The 25880-nt window shown below is 37.5% G+C and overlaps 1 protein-coding gene across 1 annotated transcript in view; it reads left to right on the forward strand.

Moving 5' to 3' along the window:
- The window catches only part of plxnb1b (plexin b1b), a 191409-nt gene that overhangs the window by 39846 nt on the left and 125683 nt on the right, over positions 1–25880 (forward strand). The window contains exon 2 of the mRNA XM_061887355.1: positions 13066–13125. The gene's annotated coding sequence lies outside the window, so the exon portion shown is untranslated. The remainder of the gene's footprint in view (positions 1–13065; positions 13126–25880) is intronic.

Raw genomic sequence — 25880 nt, forward strand, 5'->3', positions numbered from 1 at the left:
TTCTCTCATAATTTCCAATAACCTTTAAAAAGACCGCAACATTTTGACACAAAAAGATTTTTTGTCAGATTGTCATACAGAAACATTTTTCATTATGTAACTTGTAATGAAATAAATGTTAGTCTTGTATTCAATGACAATCTTTTGTGTTTTGGTTCAATAATAGTCTTGATATATATTCTTTTTTTTTTTTTCATTACATTGTGCTTATTGCTTCATTTTTTAAATGTTTTTTCTCAGGGCCATAAAAAAAAAACACTCTCTAATGTGGGGGTCAACAACCTGCGGTTCTAGAGCCACATGTGGCGAGCCCTGGTGGTTCCCTGGAGCTTTTTCGAAAATGTATCAAAATGGGGAAAAAATGGGGTGAAAAACATGTTTTTTGTTGTGATTTGGTTCCTGTAGGAGGACAAACACGACACAAACCTTCTTAATTGTTAGAAAGCCCACTATTTTATATATTTGTGTTCATGCTTCACTGATGAGACTATTTGGCGAGCGCCGTTTTGTCCTCCTAATTTCGGCGGCCCTTGAACTCACCGTTGTGTGCACTGTAACTCAACAGTTTGTTTACATGTACAACTTTCTCCGACACTGCCACAGAAAGACGTGTTTCATGCCAATCCTGTTTTGTCTCATTTTGTCCACCAAACACTTTATACTGTGTGCGAATGCACAACGGTGAGCTTTGTTGATGCTATTGACTTGTGTGGAGTGTTAATCAGGCATAGTTGGTCACTGCATGACTGCTAGCTTATCAATGCTAACATGCTAGGCTAGCTCTAAGTACATATTGCATCATTATGCCTCGTTTGTAGGTATATATATATATTTTTTTACTTATGTCCTTTGTGTATTTAGTTTATTGTTCCATGTCTCATGACAGATTATCTGTATGTAATATTGGCTGCATTTCTCAAAGTTTTTTGCGTGCCATGTTGTTCCAGACCACAGCAAACTACCCAGCTTGCAAATATTGTAATACATCTATTAGAAGAAGACTGCCTGCTGTTTCCTTTAACTTGCACACATCTATACCTTTGGCTATTCTCACCTGCTGGAAAGTTTTACTAATGTTTTCCAATGTCGTAAAACTGTGTAGAATAAATAAAACCCTGTTTCCATATGAGTTGGGAAATTTTGTTAGATGTAAATATAAACGGAATACAATGATTTGCAAATCCTTTTCAACCCATATTCAGTTGAATATGCTACAAAGACAACATGTTTGATGCTCAAACTGATAAACACTTTTTTTTGTGTGCAAAAAATCATTAACTTTAGAATTTGATGCCAGCAACACGTGACAAAGAAGTTGGGAAAAGTGGCAATAAATACTGATAAAGTTGAGTAATTCTCATCAAACACTTATTTGGAACATCCCACAGGTGTGCAGGCTAATTGGGAACATGTGGGTGCCATATGAGCATAAAAGCAGCTTCCATGAAATGCTCAGTCATTCACAAACAAGGATTGGGAAACGGTCACCACTTTGTGAACAACTGCATGAGCAAACTGTCAAACAGTTTAAGAACAACATTTCTCAACGGGCTATTGCAAGACATTTAGGAATTTCAACATCTATGATCGGTAATACCATTAAAAGGTTCAGAAAATCTGGAGAAATCACTGCACGTAAGCGATGATATAACGGACCCTCATTCCCTCAGGAGGTACTGCATCAAAAAGCGACATCAGTGTGTAAAGGATATTACCACATGGGCTCAAGAACACTTCAGAAAACCACTGTCAGTAACTACAGTTTGTCGCTACATCTGTAAGTGCAAGTTAAAACTACTATGCAAAGCCAAAGCCATTTATCAACGACACCCAGAAACGCCGCCGGCTTCGCTGGGTTCGAGATCATCTAAGATGGACTGCAAATTAAAACTCTTACTATGCAAAGCGAAAGCCATTTATCAACAACACCCTGAAACACTCATCTAAGATGGACTGATGCAAAGTGGAAAAGTGTTCTGTGGTCTGACGAGTCCACATTTCAAATTGTTTTTTGGAAACTGTGAACGTCGTGTCCTCTGGACCAAAGCGGAAAAGAATAATCAGGACTGTTCTAGGTGCAAAGTTGAAAAGCCAGCATCTGTGATGGTATGGGGGTGTATTAGTGCCCAAGGTATGGGTAACTTACACATCTGTGAAGGCACCATTAATGCTGAAAGGTACATACAGGTTTTGGAGCAACATATATTGTCATCCAAGCAACGTTATCATGGACGCCCCTGCTTATTTCAGCAAGACAATGCCAAGTTACTTGTTACAACAGCGTGGCTTCATGGTAAAAGAGTGCGGGTACTAGACTGGCTTGCCTGTAGTCCAGACCTGTCTCCCATTGAAATGACCCCAGACTGTTGAACAACTTAAGCTGTACATAAAACAAGAATGGGAAAGAATTCCACCCAAAAGGCTTCAAAAATGGGGCTCCTTAGTTCTCAAAGTTTTATTGAGTGTTGTTAAAAGAAAAGGTGTCGAAAAACAGTGGTGAACATGCCCTTTCCCAACTACTTTGGCACGTGTTGCAGCCATGAAATTCTAAGTTAATTATTATTTGCAAAAAAAAAAACTAAGTTTATGAATTTGAACATCAACTATCTTGTCTTTGTAGTGCATTCAATTGAATATGGGTTGAAAATGATTTGCAAATCATTGTATTCCGTTTATATTTACATCTAACACAATTTCCCAACTCATATGGAAACATGCTTTGTATATTTCAACATTTCTCTCAATGAAGATTTGCATCAGCCAGTGACACATAGTCATTTTGATAGTAGGCTTATAGCGGTATAGCTCGGTTTGTAGAGTGGCTTCGCCAGCAACTTAAGGGTTCCAGGTTCGATCCCAGCTTCCACCATCCTAGTCACTGCCGTTGTGTCCTTGGGCAAGACACGTTCCCCACCTGCTCCGAGTGCCACCCCCACTGGTTTAAATGTAATTTAGATATTGGGTTTCACTATGCAAAAGCGCTTTGAGTCACTAGAGAAAAGCGCTATATAAATATAATACACTTCACTTCACTAATACAGCTCTCATTATAGAACAAATTTTTGTCATCATAGTAATTTGTCATCGTGTTTTGAGGTCGGTGCAAACGCCACCAACATTGTCTCCTTCCTTGCCACACAAGCGCAAAATCCAACGGGTGTGTTTTCATCAGCTGGGATGAGTCATAAATCAAGCCCATTAATGCTGCACCTCCCCCACCTTTTTTTAATCACATGTGCATCTGGCTCGGCTTGGCTTGGATTGGTTTCTCTGGGAATATAACGCATGATGCAGACAGTGGGGCCAGGTGCACCGTTATCTCCTCCACTTCACTGGCAGATATGGGGGTGTGTGTGTGTGTGTGGTGGTGGTGGGGGGGGGGGGGGTTGTTGTTGTTATTCCGCACTAAAATTGATTTTTATTCCACATTTTTACAACTATTTCCACTTAGAGATGGGGAATGCGTCCTACAAATCTACTCTGTGACTAGAGATGTCAATAAATACTTTAAAATGTAATATCAGATATTATCAGTATTGGTTTTAATAAGTACAATTTATGACTTTTTAAAACGCTGCTGTACGGAGTGGTACTCGGATGTAGGGAGAAGTACAGAGCGCCAATAAACCTTAAAGGCACTGCCTTTGCGTGTCGGCCCAATCACATATTATCTACGGCTTTTCACACACACAAGTGAATGCAAGGCATACTTGGTCAACAGCCATACAGTTCACACTGAGGGTGGCCGTATAAACAAACTTAACACTGTTACAAATATGCGCCACACTGTGAACCCACACTGTTCGGGAGCCTTTTAAGGACTGCATTTTTCACCTTAGGGGGATGACTCCAATTATTCAATATTTATGTAAGAATCTAAGAGAGAGTGAGAGGAGACGGCTTATAAAGTTTAACAATTTACTATACACCCAAATAAACATACAATAATCAGACATTAATTACACTTCAATCACTCTTCCCCACTCACACGCTACCTCCCCAATAGAACAACCCACACTAATCCAATCACACAACACACACACACAGTCCAACTTGGACCCCTTGGCTGGGCCAGAAGATTGTCAGTTGCGGTCCTGATGAATCTGTGGGGCACTTAGGGCTGAGGTGAGTTGAAACTGCTGGATACAAAGGGGGCGTTGGAGAGGGGGGACACCTCTCGTTGTGGAGTAGAAATGGGGGGGAAAGCACGGCTGTGCTTCCTTTAGCACGCCTCAGGAGGTCCAGTCTGGAGCGAGAGGAGAACCAGCCTCGCCCTTGGTCACCTCTCTGTCGACTGGTCTGCACGCCAACCTAGCGTGGTCCACGTCCTTCGCAGCAACTTAGCAACGATAGCACACAACTAACTCTCTAAATTGTCCCACCCTCGCTCTCCAAGTTATACAGTCACCGGGGAGAGGGTCTATATAACGAACTTAAAGTAAACGTGACTAAACCTGCCGTTAGTTAAGTCACTGTACAGCACACAAACGCAAGTGCGAGCCGCGGTTAGCTTCCTAGCCGTTAGCATGCACCTCACATACACTAGCAACAAGAAGCGCTCAAACATCCTAAACTGTCACTTACACTCTAAAATAATACTCTTACTGTGGTTCTTTCGCCAATCTGCAATCGTGGTAAACTGTCTTCCATGTAGAACTACCGACGCTGCACTGCTAGTGCCGGAACTCTTTTAAACCTGTTTTCTACCAGCTGGCGGAAACGGAAATGCCCGAAACCGTAGCAACCGAAACCCTAACAACGGTTAAACAACTTAAATATATTCATTTAAGCTTCCCAAACAATACGTAGTAGATAGAAATAAATAATAATAATAATAACAATCCCATAACAGAAATTATCTGCTGACTGTATAACTTAAAGAAACTATTACATTAACATGCAAACCTTCAGAACACACACCAAACAAGAATGACAAACACATTTCGGGAGAACGTCCGCACCGTAACACAACATAAACACAACAGAACAAATACCCAGAACCCCTTGCAGCACTAACTCTTCCGGGACACTAAAATATACCCCCCCCCCGCTAACCCTGCCCACCTCAACCTCCTCATGCTCTCTCAGGGAGAGCATGTCTTAAATTCCAAGCTGCTGTTTTGAGGCATGTTAAAAAAAAATTATGCACTTTGTGACTTCAGTAATAAATATGGCAGTGCCATGTTGGCATTTTTTTCCATAACTTGAGTTGATTTATTTTGGAAAACCTTGTTACATTGTTTAATGCATCCAGAGGGGCATCACAGCAAAATTAAGCATAATAATGTGTTAATTGCACGACTGTATATATCGGTATCGGTTGATATCGGAATCGGTAATTAAGGGTTGGACGATATCGGAATATCAGATATCAACCAAAAATCCATTATCAGACATCTCTAAGTGTAACATATATTAAAACTCCCTGCGATAACAATATGTATCGCAATATATTATGTGGTATAAACTGTATTTTACGGACCATAAGGCACACTGCCGATGAATGGTCTATTTTTGATCGATTTTCCTATATAAGGCGCACCAGATTATAGGGCGCATTGAAGGAGTCATATTTTAATTTTATTTTTTTCTAAATGTAAAATACTTCCTTGTATTTTAAATTTACAGATGATATTTTACAGATCATCTTCAAGCCGCTTTATTACAGTCTCTTCAGGATGACCCATTTTGTTGGCAGTCTTATTTATGTGGCTCACCTTCGACAGCGTCTTCTCCCCGTCATCTTTGTTGTCGCGGTGTAGCGTGCAAGGACGGGAGTGGAAGAAGTGTCAAAAGATGGAGCTGAATGTTTTTTTCAGACTTTACTTCAATCAATAACGGAACAGCATCTCCACATCCTGAAACAACAAAGCCGGAAATGTGTCCCGTGAAAAAAACGGAATTCTCTAATAACTAAAGTTCCTTGAGTGAATAATGTAAACTCAATTCACCGGTATGTTTTAGCGCTTTCATGGCGAGTTTACTGACTGGTATAAGTAAGAACTTTACATTACTTTATATTAAAAATGGCAACAGTGGAGGATGAATGTCCCATAACAAGAATATAGAGACAAAGAAGATTATCGACTACGGAGTCCGTACGGACTACAAAAGCGGACGCGCACAATTTTTCAGGATTTATGCAGAACCCAAATACAGATCAGCAGGTACCAGAAGGTACGAAAAGTTGCTTTTGTATAATATTGCGAAACAAAACGCCAGATAATATGTCTTACCTTATACACACACCGTAGTAAAACTCCTATGTTGAAGCACAGTACAATACATCAAGCGGTGTGGTTTCATAGCTTACCAAAGTCGTACCAAAACATGTTGATAGATTTTTGAGCGCCGCATTTATATATTTACAATGGAACATATAAAATGTCGGTGTTGTTTACTGGAATCATTTTGCCATCATAGTGCAGTCTACACGTTTCTCTTATGTGTGACTGCCATCTACTGGTCACACTTATCATTACACCACATACCAAAATAAAACAGCTTCGATGTGGGTAAGCTCAACCAAACTTATTCCTTACATTAGGTGGACTGTTGAGTTTTGAGGAAAAAAAAGGATTTTAAGTGATAATATTCGGTCATAGTCTTGCTAAAACAAAACCTCTGCCTTGTTTTAAATGAATATTTAGACTTACTACGCTGCTGTATTTGAATGTTGGTCATTGTGGTGATACTTGGAGAGCCAAGTGTTTTCTGAGGTGGTACTTGGTGAAAAAAGTTTGAGAACCATTGTGCTAAAGGAGCTTTATGGCAGAGTGCAGACTAGTAAATAAGTAAGAACCTATAAAATCTCAGTGTTGTTTACTTTAATTATTTTGCAATCACAGTGGAGTCTACACGTGTCTCTTATGTGTAACCGCCATCTACCGGTCACACTTATCATTACACCACGGACAAAAATAAAATTGTTTCGAGGTGAGTAAGCAAAACCAGAATTATTCCGTACATTTGGCGAAAGGATTCCAAGTGCGCCTTATAGTCCCAAAAATATGGTACATTATTTCCTACGGGAAAATGACTTCGGTTTTCACACGATTAGTTTTGGCTTTTGCACGAGTTTGGAAGGTATTACTAACAAAAAACATTTTAATCCTTTCATTCGCAGTAGCCATATGTTCATGCACGCAGCACACATTCATCCACACAAAAATGCAAAAGCCCTGAAAGCTTCTTCTTCCTCTTTAATTCCTGTCATGTATTTGTTGGTATTATTTGAAGCTGCGAGCACAAAAGCCGTGGCCGGTCTTCATCTAATTATGTCTGCCTCCTGGCCACATGCGAGCGGACTGCGCGCCCTGACCTCCCATGTCGGCTCACTCAGTCCTTATTTCCAACTTTGCCCGGATTCCCGGCACAATCAGTCATTGTTATTCCTGTTTGTCTGCCCAAATAATGCTGGATCACTGACCCTGTCGCACTATGACGAATGAGACAGTACACACATGTATGTCATCACACACTCACATCCTAATTGGAATGTAGGACACATGAATATTCAGTGCACGCCCTTTGAAATTTTTCATTTAATTAGCTTTTTTTTTTTCACATTTTACAGCCTTTCACACACTTTTCCATAATCTTATTAGGATCAGAATTTATTGGTCAAGTATGTTGAACACACGGAATTTGACTTGGAAGACCGTGCTCTCTTTGTTCAAGGTAAACAATAAATATTTATGATTAACTAAATATGTAAACAAGGCCCGAAATAACTACTATGTGCAAGGTTGATGAATAATACTGCAGTGGTGAATTGAGCAGAGTAAAGAGATGATGACTAGGCATGAGTTAGTGCATTCTAGCGTTGTCCCGATACTAATGTTTTTGGTACTGGTATGGGTACCAAAATGTATTTTGATACTTTTCGGTACTTTTCGATACTCTTTGATACTTTTTTGAAGAAAAGGGACCACAAAAAATGGCTTTATTCTAACAAAAAATCTATGGGTACTAGAGATGCGCGGTTTGCGGTCTCATCCGCGGAGTCCAAAGGTCGGGCGGGTGACATAACGAATAAATCGATTTTAAATAGATTCGGTTGGGTGGCGTTTGAACCATTTGGAAATATTTAATATACATAGTTAAGGGATCGGCAACCTTTACCACTCAAAGAGCCATTTTGACCCGTGTCACAAAGTAACGAGGACAATAGGAGCTGCAATAATTCTCGCGAATATCTGCTGGTGGTCACCCAGATAACAAGAATAAGGGCGTGCTATGAAGCCATTGCCTTTGACGCCTTCTACAACAAGTACAAACTGCTTGCCAGTCCAGCAACATGTTCTATGTGGCTTCCGCAGATACACGCACACGACTGGAAGGCATACTGGGTGATACAGAGTACACTGATGGTTGTGATATAAACAACTTTAACACTCTTACTAATATGCGCCACACTGTGAAGCCACACCAAACAAGAATGACAAACACATTTCGGGAGAACAGCCTCACAGTAACACAACATAAACTCAACACAACAAATACCCAGAGGAGGGGGGTCGGGGGGGGGGGGGGGGGGGGTGTAAAATATAGTCAGGAAGAGTCATGGATGCAAAGAATTCTGGGTATTTGTTGTGTTGCGTTTATGTTGTGTTACTGTGAGGATGTTCTCCCGAAATGTGTTTGTCATTCTTGTTTGGTGTGGCTTCACAGTGTGGCGCATATTAGTAAGAGTGTTAAAATTGTTTATGTCACAACCATCAGTGTACTCTGTATCACCCAGTATGCCTTGCAGTCGTGTGCGTGTATCTGCGGAAGCTGCATACTACATGTTGCTGGACCCGCAAGCAGCTTGTACATGTTGTAGAAGGTGTCAAAGGCAATGGCTTCACAGCACGCCCTTATTCTCGTTATCTGGATGAGCACCAGCAATTATTCGCGAGAATCGTTGCGGCTCCCATTGTTTTCTTTGCTCTGAGGAATCGGGTCGAAATAGCTCTTTTGAGAGGTAAAGGTTGCCGACACCTGATTTATAACAACGGTCGGGCGGTTGCGGTTTTGATAAAATGTTGGTTCGGGTGGATGACGACGTTAGTGATGCGGTTGCGGATGATATAATTGCCTATCCGCGCATCTCTAACGGGTACATTAAACATATGTTTCTCGTTGCAATTTGTTCCTTAAATAAAATATTGAACATGCTAGAAAACTTGTCTTTTAGTAGTAAGTCAACAAACAAAGACTCCTAATCAGTCTGCTGACATATGCAGTAACATATTGTGTAATTTATCTACCTATTATTTTGTAAACATTATTAAGGACAAATGGTAGAAAAAGAATTATTCATCTACTTGTTCATTTACTGTTAATATCTGCTTACTTTCTGTGTCTTGTAATGTCCTGTCTTGTAAATTGATTGATTGATTGATTGAAACTTGTATTAGTAGATTGCACAGTTCAGTTCATATTCCGTAAAATTGACCACTAAACGGTAACACCCGAATAACTTTTTCAAATTGTTTAAGTCGGGGTCCACGTAAATCAATTCATGGTAAATGTCCAGTATTATTATGTATTTTACAATGTACTGTTTTTATATTTCCTGTATTTCATATTATTACTTTGAACTGTTTTATATTTAAATTTTTTTATCCTGTAAAGCAGTGGTACCCTAACTACAGCCCGCTGGCCGGATTCGGACCGCAAGCGTTCGAGATCCGGCCCGCAGGAAGTCCCAAGTTGAAAATGTCTTTTTATTTTTATTTTTTTTTAAATCTGTCCTTTCTAATTTATTTTCTACCGCTTTTTGCTTGTTACTCTCAGAGTCTCCTAGCCGCTCAGGCAAATCACATTGTCTAAAAATGCATTTTCCAATCGATGACATGATATCATATATATATATATATATGTATGTATATATATATATATATAATATATATATATATATATATATATATATATATATATATATATATATATATATATATATATATATATATATATATATATATATATATATATATATATATATATATATAAACAGTCCGGCCCCGGCCAAATTATTTTGACCAAATGCAGTCCCCGCGTCAAAAAGTTTGGGGACCCCTGCTGTAAAGCGTCTTTGATTACTCTAAAAAGCGCAATACCAAATAAAATGTAATATTATTATTTATACTTTTCCTTTTAACATGTTTTATCTACACTTCTGTTAAAATGTAATAATAACCTATTCTTCTGTTGTTTGATACTTTACATTAGTTTTGGATGATACCACAAATTTGGGTATCAATCCGATACCAAGTAGTTACAGGATCATCCAATGGTCATAATTGAAGTCCTAATGTGTCCAGAGACGTATTTCCTGAGTTTAGAAACATAATATAATTAAAAAAAAAAAAAAGAAATAAGATGTTGTGATGCCAAAAAATATCGATGTAATCACATTAGTATCGACTAGATGTGCTCCTGTACTTGGTATCATTACAGTGGACGTCAGGTGTAGATCCACCAATGGCGCTTGGTTACATTGTGACGCCGATGAGTTTCGGTGTGTAGTGAAGCATGTTTAGCAATTCCTCATCCTTCAGTGATAATGGTACATTTTAGAAACGTACTTTATTAGTCGCCATGGAGGTGAGGATTAGTGATTTAGAAGTAGCTAAAACACTGCCGACGTTAGTTTTAAAGCCAAAATGCGTCCATTTTGCCTTTTCTGTCTACAAACTGTGTCTGCTTGTAAGTACTCTGTGTGTGTGGGCTGCCGAACATGCTCATCTGCTCGTAAAGCCAGCAATGACACGACGTTACGATGGGGCGGCGGGGGACCGGTACTTTTTAGCGGAGGTATAGTATCGAATATGATTAATTTGTTTCGCGGTACTATACTAATACCGGCATACCGTCCAACCCTACTTCTGAGCCAAAAGAAGTGCTTCCTGATAAACACAGTTTGTGGCTTCAGAGTCCTACGACACAGCAGCTGTATCGGTCACATTTCTTTCTTAAAGTGACACACACACATTTAGCCAACGAGGGACAGGAAATCACCATCCAATGCATGGATGGCTGCTTCAGTCTGGTTCGGGCCATCATCGGTTTTTACCTTTAAAGTCCTGGGAGTCCTTCACACGGTTGACAAAGGGTCACACAAAGTATTGTGACAAGACCAGCTCCAGGGTGGCCCCTGCTGTGGCAGACCAGGTTTGCTGCTGCACTCGTCTGAAAGAGAACTCGCTCTAGTTGTTACATGTTGTATTCAATTATGTCACACATGTAATACCTGACTCACAGACACACAAAAACACACACTGTACAATTTTGCACAAATACTGTAGATCTGTAGAGACAAAACAGGAGCAGGGCTCTGCCACCTGTATCATGAACAATAAACGCTGTCTACTTCATTGGTAATCTACAATTAGCTTCAGAATACTTTGTATATTTTTTGTTTGATTACTTTGTATATACAAAACCCAAAACCAGTGAAGTTGGCACGTTGTGTAAATGGTAAATAAAAACCGAATACAATGATTTGCAAATCCTTTTTAACTTATATTCAATTGAATAGACTGCAAAGACAAGATACTTCAATCAATCAATCAGAGGGCTGCACAAGCCACAATGACATCCTGGGTTCAGATCCCACATCAGGGCAAGGAAAAACTCAAACCAATGGGACAATGAGAAACCTTGGAGAGGACCACAGATGTGAGGATATTAGCTCATTTGTAATTTGATGCCTGCAGCATGTTTCAAAAAAGCTAGCACAAGCGGCAAAAAAGACTGAGAAAGTTGAGGAATGCTCATCAAACACTTATTTGGATCGTCCCACAGGTGAACGGGCTAATTGGGAATAGGTGGGTGCCATGATTGGGTATAAAAGCAGCTCCCGTGAAATGTTCAGTATTTCACAAACAAGGATGGGGCGAGGGTCACCACTTTGTCAACAAATGCGTGAGCAAATTGTTTAAGAACAACATTTTTCATCGAGCTTTTGCAAGGAATTTAGGGATTTTACCATCTACGGTCTGTAATGTTATCAAAAGGTTAACATAATTTTGAAAAATTACTGCACGTAAGCGGCAATGCCCGTGACCTTCGATCCCTCAGACGGTACTGCATCAAAAAGCAACATCAGTGTGTAAAGGATATCACCACACAGACTCAGGAACACTTCAGAAAACCACTGTCAGTAACTGCAGTGCGCCGCTACATCTGTAAGTGCAAGTTAAAACTCTACTATACCTGCTCACTGGCCTAGTGGTTAGAGTGTCCGCCCTGAAATTGTTAGGTCGTGAGTTCAAACCCCAAAGACTATAAAAATGGGACCCATAACCTCCCTGCTTGGCACTCAGCATCAAGGGTTGGAATTGGGGGTTGAATCACCAAAAATTATTCCCGGGCACGGCCACCGCTGCTGCTCACTGCTCCCCTCACCTCCCAGGGGGTGATCATAGGTGATGGGTCAAATGCAGAGGATAATCTCACCACACCTATTGTGTGTGTGACAATCATTGGTATTTTAACTTTAACTTTACTATGCAAAGCGAAAGCCATTTATCAACAACACCCAGAATCTTCGCCGACTTTGCTGCTATATAAATAAGCTTCGATTGATTGATATTCAAACTTTTTGAAGGAAATATTGAGCGTTCGTTGCAGACAATGAAGCTTTACGGAACGTGGTGGAAATCACAAATAAAAGCAAGAGGCAGTAAGTACGGTGGAAAGGTATTGTGGGGTTTTAAGTTTTTAATTGTGGAAGACAAAAACCATCATTGCTCCCATTACGTTGTATGGCCAAGCAATAGAAAAAAAAATAAAAATAAACGTAAGTTTTTGCGTATGTTGATGGACGCTTGAACAACATGGAATGCACATGTTACCAACATTGTTTCCAGGTGTTAAACAATATTGAATGTGATGAGATGTCCGGCAGGTAAAGAGAGGGGCGCCATGAAAAGGTTTCTATACAGCTATGATAAGGGTATAGAGGTATAGTTTATGGGTCAGTAGTGTGTGTTAAAGAAATTAGGACCAGTCCAGACACAAGCACTGAGACTCTGTAGTGGAGCTTTCAGGACAACTCCTTTTTCTGCACCACAGGTACAGATGCTGGAGATGCCATTGAAGCTGAGAAATAAGCAACTGACTGTGCAGTACTGGGTGAGTCTCAGAGGTCTCTCTGAAATGCAGCATCCAACAATAATAGATTAGATAGATAGATAGATAGATAGTACTTTATTGATTCCTTCAGGAGAGTTCCTTCAGGAAAATTAAAATCCCAGCAGCAGTGTACAGAATTGAGATCAAATTTACAAAACAAATAATGGGGGTATAAATGGAAACAAAACAGAAAAATATTACAATAAGAATCAAAATAAAAAGCAACAATGAAAATAAAAATATGACAGTAAAGTAAGAATATACCAAGAGAAACTAACCTAGGGGTCATCAACGCGGTGCCCGTAAGGACCAGATGAGTAGCCCGCTGGCCTGTTCTAAAAATAGCTCGAATAGCAGCACTTACCAGTGAGCTGCCTCTATTTTCTAAATTGTATTTATTTACTAGCAAGCTGGTCTCGTTTTGCTTGACATTTTTAAATCTAAGAGAGACAAAACTCAAATAGAATTTGTAAATCCAAGAAAATATTTTAAAGACTTGGTCTTCACTTGTTTAAATACATTCATTTTTTTTTTTTTTTTTTTTTTGCTTCTTATAACGTTCAGAAAGACAATTTTAGAGAAAAAAATACAACCTTAAAAATTATTTTAGGATTTTTAAACACATATACCTTTTTACCTTTTAAATTCCTTCCTCTTCTTTCCTGACAATTTAAATCAATGTTCAAGTATTATTATTTTTTTTTTATTGTAAAGAATAATAAATGCATTTAATTATAGCTTTTGTTTTTTTGATAAAGAATATTTGTGAAATATTTCTTCAAGAAAATTATTCTGGCAAATCTAGAAAATCTATAGCATCAAATTTCAATCTTATTTCGAAGTATTTTGAATTTCTTGTAAAATTTTTGTTCTGGAAAATCTAGAAGAAATAATGATTTGTCTTTGTTAAAAATATAGCTTGGTCCAATTCGTTATATATTATAACAAAGTGCAGATTGGATTTTAACCTATTTAAAACATGTCATAAAAATTCAAAAATTAATTTTAATCAGGAAAAATGACTAATGATGTTCCATAAATAATTTTTTGTTTTTTTTCAAAATCTTCGAATTAGTTAGTTTTCTTTTTTTTTTGGTTGAATTTTGAATTTTAAAGAGTCGAAATTGAAGATAAACTATGTTTCAAAATGTAATTTTAATTTTTTTTCGTGTTTTTTTCTCCTCTTTTAAACTGTTCAATTAAGAGTTTTTTTTCATCATTTATTCTCTACAAAAAACCTTCCGTAGAAGGAAAAAAAATGTACGACAGAATGACAGCCAGAAATACCCTTTTTTTAATATATATATTTATCTGTTTCTATATATATTTATTGTCAGAAATCATTAAGGCAATCAGTGTTTCCAAAAGGATAAATATCATTAATTATTAATAAAAATAGAGAGTTAAAGGTAAATTGAGCAAATTCGCTATTTCTCGCAATTCATTTAAGTGTGTATCAAACTGGTAGCCCTTCGCATTAATTAGTACCCAAGAATTAGCTCTTGGTTTCAGAAAGGTTGGTGACCCCTGAACTTGGCAGTAGTGACCATGTTATATAAAGTATTGCACTGTTATTGTTTTGCATCCCCTGTCATCCTAGTACCCCCCACACCTCCCAGAGAGGAGTTGTACAGTCTAATGGTGTGTGGGACAAAGGAGTCCATTAGTCCTGCACTTGGGATGAAGCAGTCTAGCACTGAACAGGCTCCTCTGGCTACTGATAACGCTATGCAGAGGGTGACTGGCATCATCCAGGATGCTCACTAATTTTTCTACAGTCCTCTTCTCTGCCACCGTCACCAGTGAGTCCAGTTTTATTCCGATCATAGAACCGGCTTGATCAGTTTCTCCAGTCTGGAGCTGTCCTTTTTAGATATACTGCCCCCCAGGACACTACCATGTAGTACAGAACACTGGCAACCACAAACTGGTAGTACATCCACAATAGTTTTTTACAGATGTTGAAGGAGCACAGCCTCCTCGGGAAGTACAGTCTGCTCTGTCCTTTCCTGTACAAGTGGTCCGTGTTAACAGTCCAGTCCAGCTTATTGTCCACCCACACACGGAGGTACTTGAATGAGTCCACCTAGACTCCCTCGATCACGATAGGTTGTAACGTTGGAGTGGACACGACCTCCCAAAGTCAATGACCAGCTCCTTGGTCTTTGATGGAAGTACGATGTTAGGAGCTCAATATGATTGTCTTGCATGGAGAAGGAGAAGACATGACATCAACACAAATGAAGTTTTCTAACAGTTACTCCTCCATGGTTGGTTTCTGCAGGTTTGGGGGATATATGGCCTCAGCAAAAGGTCAGGCGCTGAGTGAAAGTGTGGATAAGTTTCAATACAAAATAGTTTGTTTACTCCAATATTTACAGACAGATCTAAAAATCCAATCACAAGAAGTACACTCTTTGCTTTTGTAGTACCGAGGCTCCGGAATGCAGTTAAAGAAAGAACAACACACCATTTGGCAGTGTTTATAGTCCAGCTATTGGCAATTCCAGCGGGTAGGAGAGTCACAACTAAAAAAATGTTGGGGTCTGCTCCGACTCAAAGTCAGTGTTAATCTCTATTCAATATTTGAAGTCGCAAAGCCCACAAGATATAGTTAATGACATATAAGGAGTATTGTTGGGGCTTGAGAGGGTGAATACATACGCAAGGTTTTTATGGGTTCCAGCTCACACAGGCATAAAGAGCAATGAATTGGTAGATCAGCTGACAAAGCAGACACTAATGGCTAGAGTAGCACAGATAGGTACCTCTCTGTCAGGCAGAGGCATAATCATTCATTCAAAGAAATCTTTTGAAAAAGTGGCAATTACCCTGCACATGAGTACAACAGGAAGACACTTGCAACACAGAACACAGGAGAGGAACGGGAAGAACTGTAAGGGGGAGCTCAAAAGACAAAGGAATCATATCACGCAGTAGGTTAGTACACACCAGACTGAATAAGAAATTGTAACTTATAAACAAACACCTAAACAGGATTCCGTAACTGCTCTAATCATTCATTGTGGGAAATGCAGTAGAGAAACAAGAAAACTAAGAGAGGAAGTTAGAATGTACTGGATTGAAAATTGCTCAGGTCTGTATTAGTATATCATATCTACAGATAACTGGTATCGGTCTTGAGAAGTAGGACGTCATCTGTATCGTTTGGAAAAAAATGTATCTTGTGCCCCCTTAAAGTGTGTGTATTTCCACTAGAGTTGTACGGTGTACTGGTATTAGTATAGTACCGCGATACTAATGAATCATATTCGGTACTATAGCGCCTCTGAAAAGTGACGGTCCGCCCCCTGTAACTACTTGGTGTTTGATTGATACCCAAATTTGTGGTATCATCCAAAACTAATGTAAAGTATCAAACAACAGAAGAATAAGTGATTATTATGTTCTAACAGAAGTGTTGATATAACATGTTAAAAGAGATAGTAAGCAGATATTAACAGTAAATTAACAAGTAGATTAATAATATTTTTTTTACCATTTGTCCTTAATAACGTTGACAAAATAATAGAATGATAAATGACACAATATGTTACTGCATAGGTCAGCAGCTAAATTAGGAGCCTTTGTTTGCTTACTTTCTACTAAAAAATAAGTTGTCTAGTATGGTCACTATTTTATTTAAGGACAAACTTGCAATAATAAACATATGTTTAATGTACCCTAAGATGTTACTGGACCAAAATATTGGTATCGAGAGATGTCTGATGATATCGGACTGCCGATATTATCGGCCGATGAATGCTTTAAAATGTAATGTCCGAAATTATCAGGTATCGGTTTCAAATAGTTAAATTTATGACTTTTTAAAACGCCGCTGTACGGAGTGGTACACCGACGTAGGGAGAAGTACAGCGTAGTTGCGTCTCCCAGTCATACTTGCCAACCCTCCCGATTTTCCCAGGAGACTCACGAATTTCGGTGCCCCTCCCAAAAATCTTCCCGAGCAACCATTCTCCTGAATTTCTCCCGATTTCCACCCAGACAACAATATTGGGGGCGTGCCTTAAAGGCACTGCCTTTGCGTGCCGGCCCAATAACATGATATCTTCGACTTTTCACACACACAAGTGAACACAACGCATACTTGCTCAACAGCCATACAGGTCACACTGTGGGTGGTCGTATAAACAACTATAACACTGTTACAAATATGCGCCACACTGTGAACCCACTCCAAACAAGAATGACAAACACATTTCGGGAGAACATCCGCACCGTAACACAACATAAACACAACAGAACAAATAACCAGAATCCATGGCAGCACTAACTCTTTCGGGACACTACAATATTCACGCCCCGCTACCCCCCTGTTTTGAGGCATGTTAAAAAAAATAATGCACTTTGTGACTTCAATAATAAATATGGCAGTGCCATGTTTGCATTTTTTTCCATAACTTGAGTTGATTTATTTTGAAAACCTTGTGTGACAGACTTCTCAAGCCGTCGTGCGAGTTCCAAGGACCGTCAAGGACGGACATAGCGGCAGCACATTTGGTCTTCTTTATTTTTCAATAAAGACTGCTTTTCAGCTGCTCCGTCTGCCGCTCGCTCTTCCGCTTGCCTTTTTGCTTCGGGTGTCGTCGCCTCTCTCGCGCTCTTTCTTTCTCTCTCTCAGCGTCAGCTTCCCTCTGGCGCCTTCTCGTCTCTTCACCTGTCTCCCTGGTGTTCACGGCTGTCGGCCTTCTATACAGCGTGAGAGGATTACTCAATTGTCTCCAGGTGAGCGATCCACGCACCTGATCTTGATTGCGGCGTCGCTCCCGGCGCACCCCGCCTCGCCGCTCGCTCGCCTTCCACGCCTCCTCGCCGCCATCTTGGGCCGGGCTTCGGCATGCCTTGCCTTGCTGTCGGACTGCCGGCCACGCCTCCTCGCCGCCATCTTGGGCTGGGCTACGGTGTGCCCTGCCTCGCTGTCGGACTGCCGGCTCCGCCTCTCCACACCTTGTTACATTGTTTAATGCATCCAGCGGAGCATCACAACAAAATTAAGCATTATAATGTATTAATTCCACGACTGTATATATCGGTATCGGTTGATATCGTAATCGGTAATTAAGAGTTGGACAATATCGGGATATCGGCAAAAAAAGGCATTATCGGACATCTCGATAGACAACACTTATTTCCACTTAAAAGAGTTAAAAACACCCCCAGCAAATAAGACAAAAAGATTTGCTGAACCTTGTAATGTTTTTTGCATAAAGCTTATTTGAATTGTAAGCAGTCCGTGCAAACTCTCCTCTAAAAATGTGGTCCTTTGTTAGACTTATTGGCAGAGCGCTGAAGCATCAGTCAAATGTCCGGCATGGCAACGCTCACTTATAAGGGGAATTTGTGGCATTTGACATGTCCTGGTAAAGACATGATGACGCCATAGCCTGTCCTCTCATTGTTTACAGTACACACTCGTGTGTGAACAATGAAAACCTTCTTGGGACTTTTTACACTGTCTGGTGTATTTAGGACAAAATAATCAGAGTTCAGAGCTTGGAAAAGATCTTGAATCAAGGTTGTCTCCAAATCTTTGTCTATTTGGTGTTTTTATTTCACTTTTGGGAGAATTTAGTACAAGCACTCCAAAATGGCAGGTCCTCGGTCCACGTGAGAGTTCCATTCATACGACTTTCAGTGTAAATTGAAACTTTGAGACGTCGCTATCCAGGTCATGGGAATAGCTCAGGTATTTCGATATTTGCCTTTTTTAACTGGTGAGCTGCCGAGCCCAGCTGATCTTTACCACAGCTGTGTTTACATGCTAAAGCTTGTACTCGCGTGAAAGATTCCTTTAAAAGGGACGCATGCTTAAGAGACTCAATTACACTTCAGTAGTTCTTGTTACACACATGCAGGAGTTGCATTAATTCCAAGAGGGAGCATGTCTTGCCAGAACACTGGCTCTAATTCGAAAACAAAGCGGCAACCAACGCGTCCTCTAACCACAGTGTGAAGCCGCTTCTAAAATACTAATCCTCCCCACCATGGCGGAATATGAACTTAGATGCTTTCATGTAACATTATCACTGGAGGACTAGAGGAACAGAAATAGCTAAGCATGCTACACACATGTAAAGTAAAGGTAATCGATCCAGATGTGGATACTATCGATACCTAGTATAGCGTCAGTACATAAACTTTACAAAAGTGATTCGATCAATGCTTTTATTTTTCTCATTATTATTACACAATATTTTTGTTATCATTGTTTGTAAAGTAAGAGAGTACGTTTCTGAATACAAGAAGGCTTATAGGGCAAAATACAAATAACGTAAATGGGAGCCAATAGGAGGGTTGGATGTGACTTCATACCAATTTTTCTTCTTCACACGGCTTGATTCACACGATGGTTGTGCAGCTTGAGCATAGCATCAAAACAAATGTTCATTTTTTAATTTATTTTTTTATAAATGTTTGTAATGATAATGTCAATGAGGGATTTTTAATCGCTGCTATGTTGAAATTGTTACTAATATTGACACTGTTGTCATGAGATATAAATTGAATTAAGAGGACTTAAAAGAAACCAAATGAGCTCAAATATAGCTAAAATGAGGCATAATGATGCAATATGTACATACAGCTAGCCTAAATAGCATGTTAGCATCGATTAGCTTGCAGTCATGCAGTGACCAAATATGTCTGATTAGAACTCCACACAAGTCAATAACGTCAACAAAACTCACCTTTGTGCATGAATGCACAACGTTAAAAGTTAGGTGAATCAAATGAGACAGAAAAATAAGTGGCATAAAACACGTCTTAGAAAGTCGGAGAAATTTATACATGTAAACAAACTACGGTGAGTTCAAGGACCGCCAAAATTAGTAGGACAAAATGGCGCTCGACAAATACTCGAATAAGTGAGGCATGTTTAATAAAAACAGTGTGTTTTATAACAATTAGGCAGGTTTGTGTCATGTTTGTCCTCCTACAGAAACTATATTAAAACAAAAAATATATTTTTTCCCCTCTTCTTTTTCTATTTTTTATACATTTTGGAAAAAGCTCCAGAGAGCCACTAGGGTTGAAATTGTTACGAATATTGAAACTGGTGTTGATGATATTCATTTTTGTTTCACTACTTTTAGATAGTTCTGTGTCATGTTTGTGTGTCCTCGGTTGCTCTGTTTGTTGCTATTCTGGGTGTTGCTGGGTCGGGTTCGATTTTGAAATTGGATTGCATTATTATAGTATTACTGTGAATTCTTTTGTTGGATTGATTTAACAAAAAAAAAACTAAACGACTGAGAGTGAGTGTAGAGTTTGAGCAGCAAATGTTGTATTGATGTTCTGTTCTTGGGTGTTCCAGTCGTTCAAATAGAGATATAGGAAAAAGCTTCCATAGAGTCCCGAAAGAAGTGGTTTATAAAAGTAATAAAGTCAGGGAAAAACTGAAATTGTGTCAAAGGAAATGGCCTTCTAAAATATCACTTTCATCATCTCGTGGAATCGGACCGCTTGTGTCTGCAGAGATCACTTTGTAAAATGTGTGTTTGAACATTTGCTTTGTTTGAAAAACTTTCTGTGACGCAATCAAGTTTATTCTTTACTTTATTAGTAGGGTTGGAGAGCAGAACTAAACATGAGAAAAGGACAAGAGATCACATTAGTTTGTGTTCTTTTGTGGTTGCTATACCTAAATAAAACTACCAAGTTGGGCAAATAAACTAATATCATGTTAAGTCCTGGTAATAAATATTGTGATTGTTGGTCCAATCCACCGTATTGTATTCATCCATTTTCATAACAGAAACTACACTGCAAAAACTCAGTGTTCAAAAAAAATAAAAATATTAGGGATATTTTATTTGAAGTAAACAAAATGATCTGCCAATAGAACAATACAATTTGGCTTGTCAAAACCTTCCAAAACAAGTAAATTTAGCTAACCTCAATGAACCCAAAAATCTTTTCTTCTCCAAACACCGTGATGGTGAAATAAAGTGAAGTTGTGGCGAGCAGTAACATTTTGCTGATGATAAATGGCTTAAATACTTGAAAAAATATTTTTCCTAACCGTGTATAAATTCACTTTATTCCATTTTAAGTATTTTTTCATGATCGCTGATATATTTGTCTCTAAAGCTTTCAAAATATGCCCAAATCTGCACTAATGAAGGTAAATAAACAGTGGCATAATTACACCCTAGACCAGGGGTCACCAACCATTTTGAAACCAAGAGCTACTTCTTGGGTACTGATTAATGCGAAGGGCTACCAGTTTGATACACACTTAAATAAATGGCCAGAAATAGCCAATTTGCTTAATTTACCTTTAACTCTATGTTATTATTAATAATTAATGATATTTATCTTTGTGGAAACACCGACCATTAGGCGCACTGGGTTATACGGTGCACTGTTGAGTTTTGAGAAAATTGAAGGTTTTAAGTGTGCCTTTTGTGTTATTGTTTTTACTTTTTTTTCTTGCTATACAACATTTTTACCATTAAAATGTATTGACAAAGAATTGGTTTGGCTTTGGCTACTTTTAAGACCCTTCTTAAAACCCAGCATGAGACTTTAAACTGTTTTTCAAACATGTTAACTGTTTTTAAGTTTTTAACTGCTTTTTATCTAACAAATTGTTTTTAGGATAATTTGTATTTGCTTTTTCAATGTGTATTTTACTTCTGTTTTAAATGTTATTTTTTAGTCTGTGCTTTGCAACTATTTCTTTGTGGTGTACAGCCCTTTGTTCTTCAACTGTGGTTGTTTTTAAAGGGCTTTAAAAATAAAGTTGGTATGGTATGGTATGGTATGGTTGAGGACTGGAAATCGGAGCTGAGACCAGAAATGTTGATCAGGACATTTTTACTTATTTGTCACGAAAATACTTCCAAAAATACATAATTAATAAGTACAGGCTATAAAAGGATGTATTTGTGTTTGATTATTGTATAATTAGTTGCTCTGGTTTGCTCCTTAAACACAACTTTACTCTAAACTGTTATTTGCATTATGAAATATGTTGTGTGTAATTTTAATAAAACATTACACAAAGAAGTTACTTTATTTACGATAGTATTTACTGTGACACTTTTACAGTATTTTTCTACATCGAGATCATCAGACTGTTAAAGTCCTGACATGTATTGTCAATGATGGTTTTGAATGGCATTTATAAAATTTGGTCATGTTGAAAAAAGATAAGTATTTCAACAATTACAGGTACAGTGGCCATTTTTTATTTTGTTTTTGAGGATCAACATGACCACAAAAACTGAAGCAGGTGTCACTTAAACATTTACATGTTAAATAAATGTATAAATATATGCATTTATCATGTTAATAAACATTTAAATGTTAAGTACGTGTATAAAAGTAAACATTTATCATTTTAACAATGATTTAAATGTTAAAAAATATATATAAAGATGTACATTTTCAGGGAAAAAGCAGATTTTCAAAGTAAAAGCTGATTTTTAAAGCAAACGCTGATTTTAAAGGCACATTCAAACGATGAAGACATGTACAAATGTATACTTTCTAACAGAGTTTTAAATGTTAAAGACATTTAAAGATATACATTTTGCATTTATAATGAACTTTTACATGTTAAATACATGTGTAAAGAGTCACTTATCATTTTGACAAACTTAAATGTTAAATACATGTATAAAGATATACATTTATAATTTTGACAAACTTTTAAATGTTAAATATGTGTATGCAAATACTCATTTATTATTTTAACAAACTTTTAAATGTTAGACATATAGAAAGGTATACATTTATCATATTTTTTAAAAACTTTTAAATGTTAAATACACTTATAAAGATATACATTTATAATTATAACAAACATTTACAGGATGAATACATGTGTAAAGAGTCACTTTTATAATTTTGACAATTTTAAATGTTAAGTACATGTATAAAGATATACATTTATAATTTTGACAAACTTTTAAATGTTAATTATGTGTATACAAATACTCATTTATTATTTTAACAAACATTTAAATGTTAGACATATAGAAAGGTATACATTTGTCATTTTTTTAAAAACTTTTAAATGTTAAATACACGTATAAAGATATGCATTTATAATTATAACAAACTTTTACATGTAAGTACATGTGTAAAGAGTCACTTTTATCATTTTGACAATTTTAAATGTTAAATACATGTATAAAGATATACATTTGTAATTTTGACAAACTTTTAAATGTTAAATACGTATATGCAAATACTCATTTATTATTTTAACAAACATTTAAATGTTAGACGTATAGAAAGGTATACATTTATAATTAAAAAAAACTTTGAAATGTTAAATTCACGTATGAAGATACACATTTATAATCATAACAAACTTTTACATGTTAAATACATTTATAAAGAGTCACTTTTATCATTTTGACAAACTTAAATGTTAAAGAAATGTATAAAGATATACATTTATAATTTTGACAAACTTTTAAATGTTAAATACGTATATGCAAATACTCATTTATTATTTTAACAAACATTTAAATGTTAGACATGTAGAAAGGTATATATTTATAATTTAAAAAAACTTTTAAATGTTAAATACACATATAAAGATATACATTTATAATCATAACAAACGTTTAAATTTTAAATTCTTGGATACAATTACTCATTTATTGTTTTAACAAACAGTTTAATGTTAGACATGTATATATACATTTATCATTTTAACAAACTTTTAAATTTTGAATACATGCATAAAAATTCGGATTCATTATTTTAGCAAACATTTAAATGTTGAACATGTATAAAGGTATACATTTATAATTTTGACAAACTTTTAAGTGTTAAATTCGTGGATACAATTACTCATTGTTTTAACAAACATTTAAATGTTAGACATGTATAAAGATATACATTCATCATTTTAACAAACTTTTAAATGTTGAATACTTGCATAAAAATAGTGATTCATTATTTTAACAAACATTTAAATGCTGGATATGTATAAAGGCACACATTTATAATTTCAATAAACTTTTAAACATTCAAGACATTTATAACAGTATACATTTATCATTTTAACAAACATTTAAAACAAATATTAAGAGACCGCACTTAAAAGAAATGTTATACATTGTTCCTACACTGCTAAATGAGTTAAATTGACCACTATCGCCCCCTGGTGTATTGGAGGACACATTGTTTGTCCAACAAAACCGTAAAAAAGTGTACTTCACATGCACTTCACATAAGTGGAAAAAAGAGCAACACAACCAATTCATTAAAGTTTTGATGTGTCTTGGTTACAAAACCTGCCATCTTGCCAACGTTATTCACACAGCCGTTTGCATCATTTAAAGTCTTTGATGTCCCTTGTGTTCAATGTTTTTATGTGTTTTTACTTTTTTTTTTGGGTGGACTTTTTGTATCTGCTCTGCACCCACGTAGTTTAAGATGTGACTTTAAGGTTTTACTACTTACGTATAAAATACTACACGGTCTAGCTCCATCCTATCTTGCTGATTGTATTGCACCATATGTCCCGGCAAGAAATCTGCGTTCAAAGGACTCCGGCTTGTTAGTGATTCCCAAAGCCCAAAAAAAGTCTGCGGGCTATAGAGCGTTTTCCGTTCGGGCTCCAGTACTCTGGAATGCCCTCCCGGTAACAGTTCGAGATGCCACCTCAGTAGAAGCATTTAAGTCTCACCTTAAAACTCATTTGTATATTCTAGCCTTTAAATAGACTCCCTTTTTAGACCAGTTGATCTGCCGTTTCTTTTCTTTTTCTTCTATGTCCCACTCTCCCTTGTGGAGGGGGTCTGGTCCGATCCGGTGGCCATGTACTGCTTGCCTGTGTATCGGCTGGGGACATCTCTGCGATGCTGATCCGCCTCCGCTTGGGATGGTTTCCTGCTGTGAACGGGACTCTCGCTGCTGTGTTGGATCCGCTTTGGACTGGACTCTCGCGACTGTGTTGGATCCATTGTGGATTGAACTTTCACAGTATCATGTTAGACCCGCTCGACATCCATTGCTTTCCTCCTCTCCAAGGTTCTCATAGTCATCATTGTCACCGACGTCCCACTGGGTCATTATTGTCACCGATGTCCCACTGGGTGTGAGTTTTCCTTGCCCTTATGTGGGCCTACCGAGGATGTCGTGGTGGTTTGTGCAGCCCTTTGAGACACTAGTGATTTAGGGCTATATAAGTAAACATTGATTGATTGATTGATAGTTTCTCCATTGTGGCTTGAATAAAGTCTATCCTTTTATGTTAAAGTTGTTGAAATGATTCACAAGATCCTTTTGTTAAAACAAAGCTTTGAAGATCACCAAGAGAAGTTATGACCGTCATTCTTTTCACAGCTTTGTTGCCCTTCATAGACAACACAAGGGTTGTCAAAAGGATCAATACTTTCATACCAAGTCGACACCAAATGTGCAAAAAAAAAAAAGCCCAAAACCAGTAAATTTGGAATGTTGTGTAATTTATAAATAAAAACAGAATACAATGATTTGCGAATCCTTTTCAACTTATATTCAATTAAATAAACTGCCAAGACAAGATATTTAATGTTCCAAACTTTTTTTTTTTTTGTGAATAATCAATAACTTAGAATTTAATGCATTCAAATTTAGGGGGCATTTTTACCAGTGTTACATGGCCTTTCCTTTTAACAACACTCAAAGTAAACATTTGGGATCTGAGGAGACACATTTTTGAAGCTTTTCAGTTGGAATTCTTTCCCATTTTTGCCTGATGTACTGCTTAAGTTGTTCAGCAGTCCGGG

Source organism: Nerophis ophidion, linkage group LG02 (assembly GCF_033978795.1).
Source record: "Nerophis ophidion isolate RoL-2023_Sa linkage group LG02, RoL_Noph_v1.0, whole genome shotgun sequence".
NCBI lineage: Eukaryota > Metazoa > Chordata > Actinopteri > Syngnathiformes > Syngnathidae > Nerophis > Nerophis ophidion.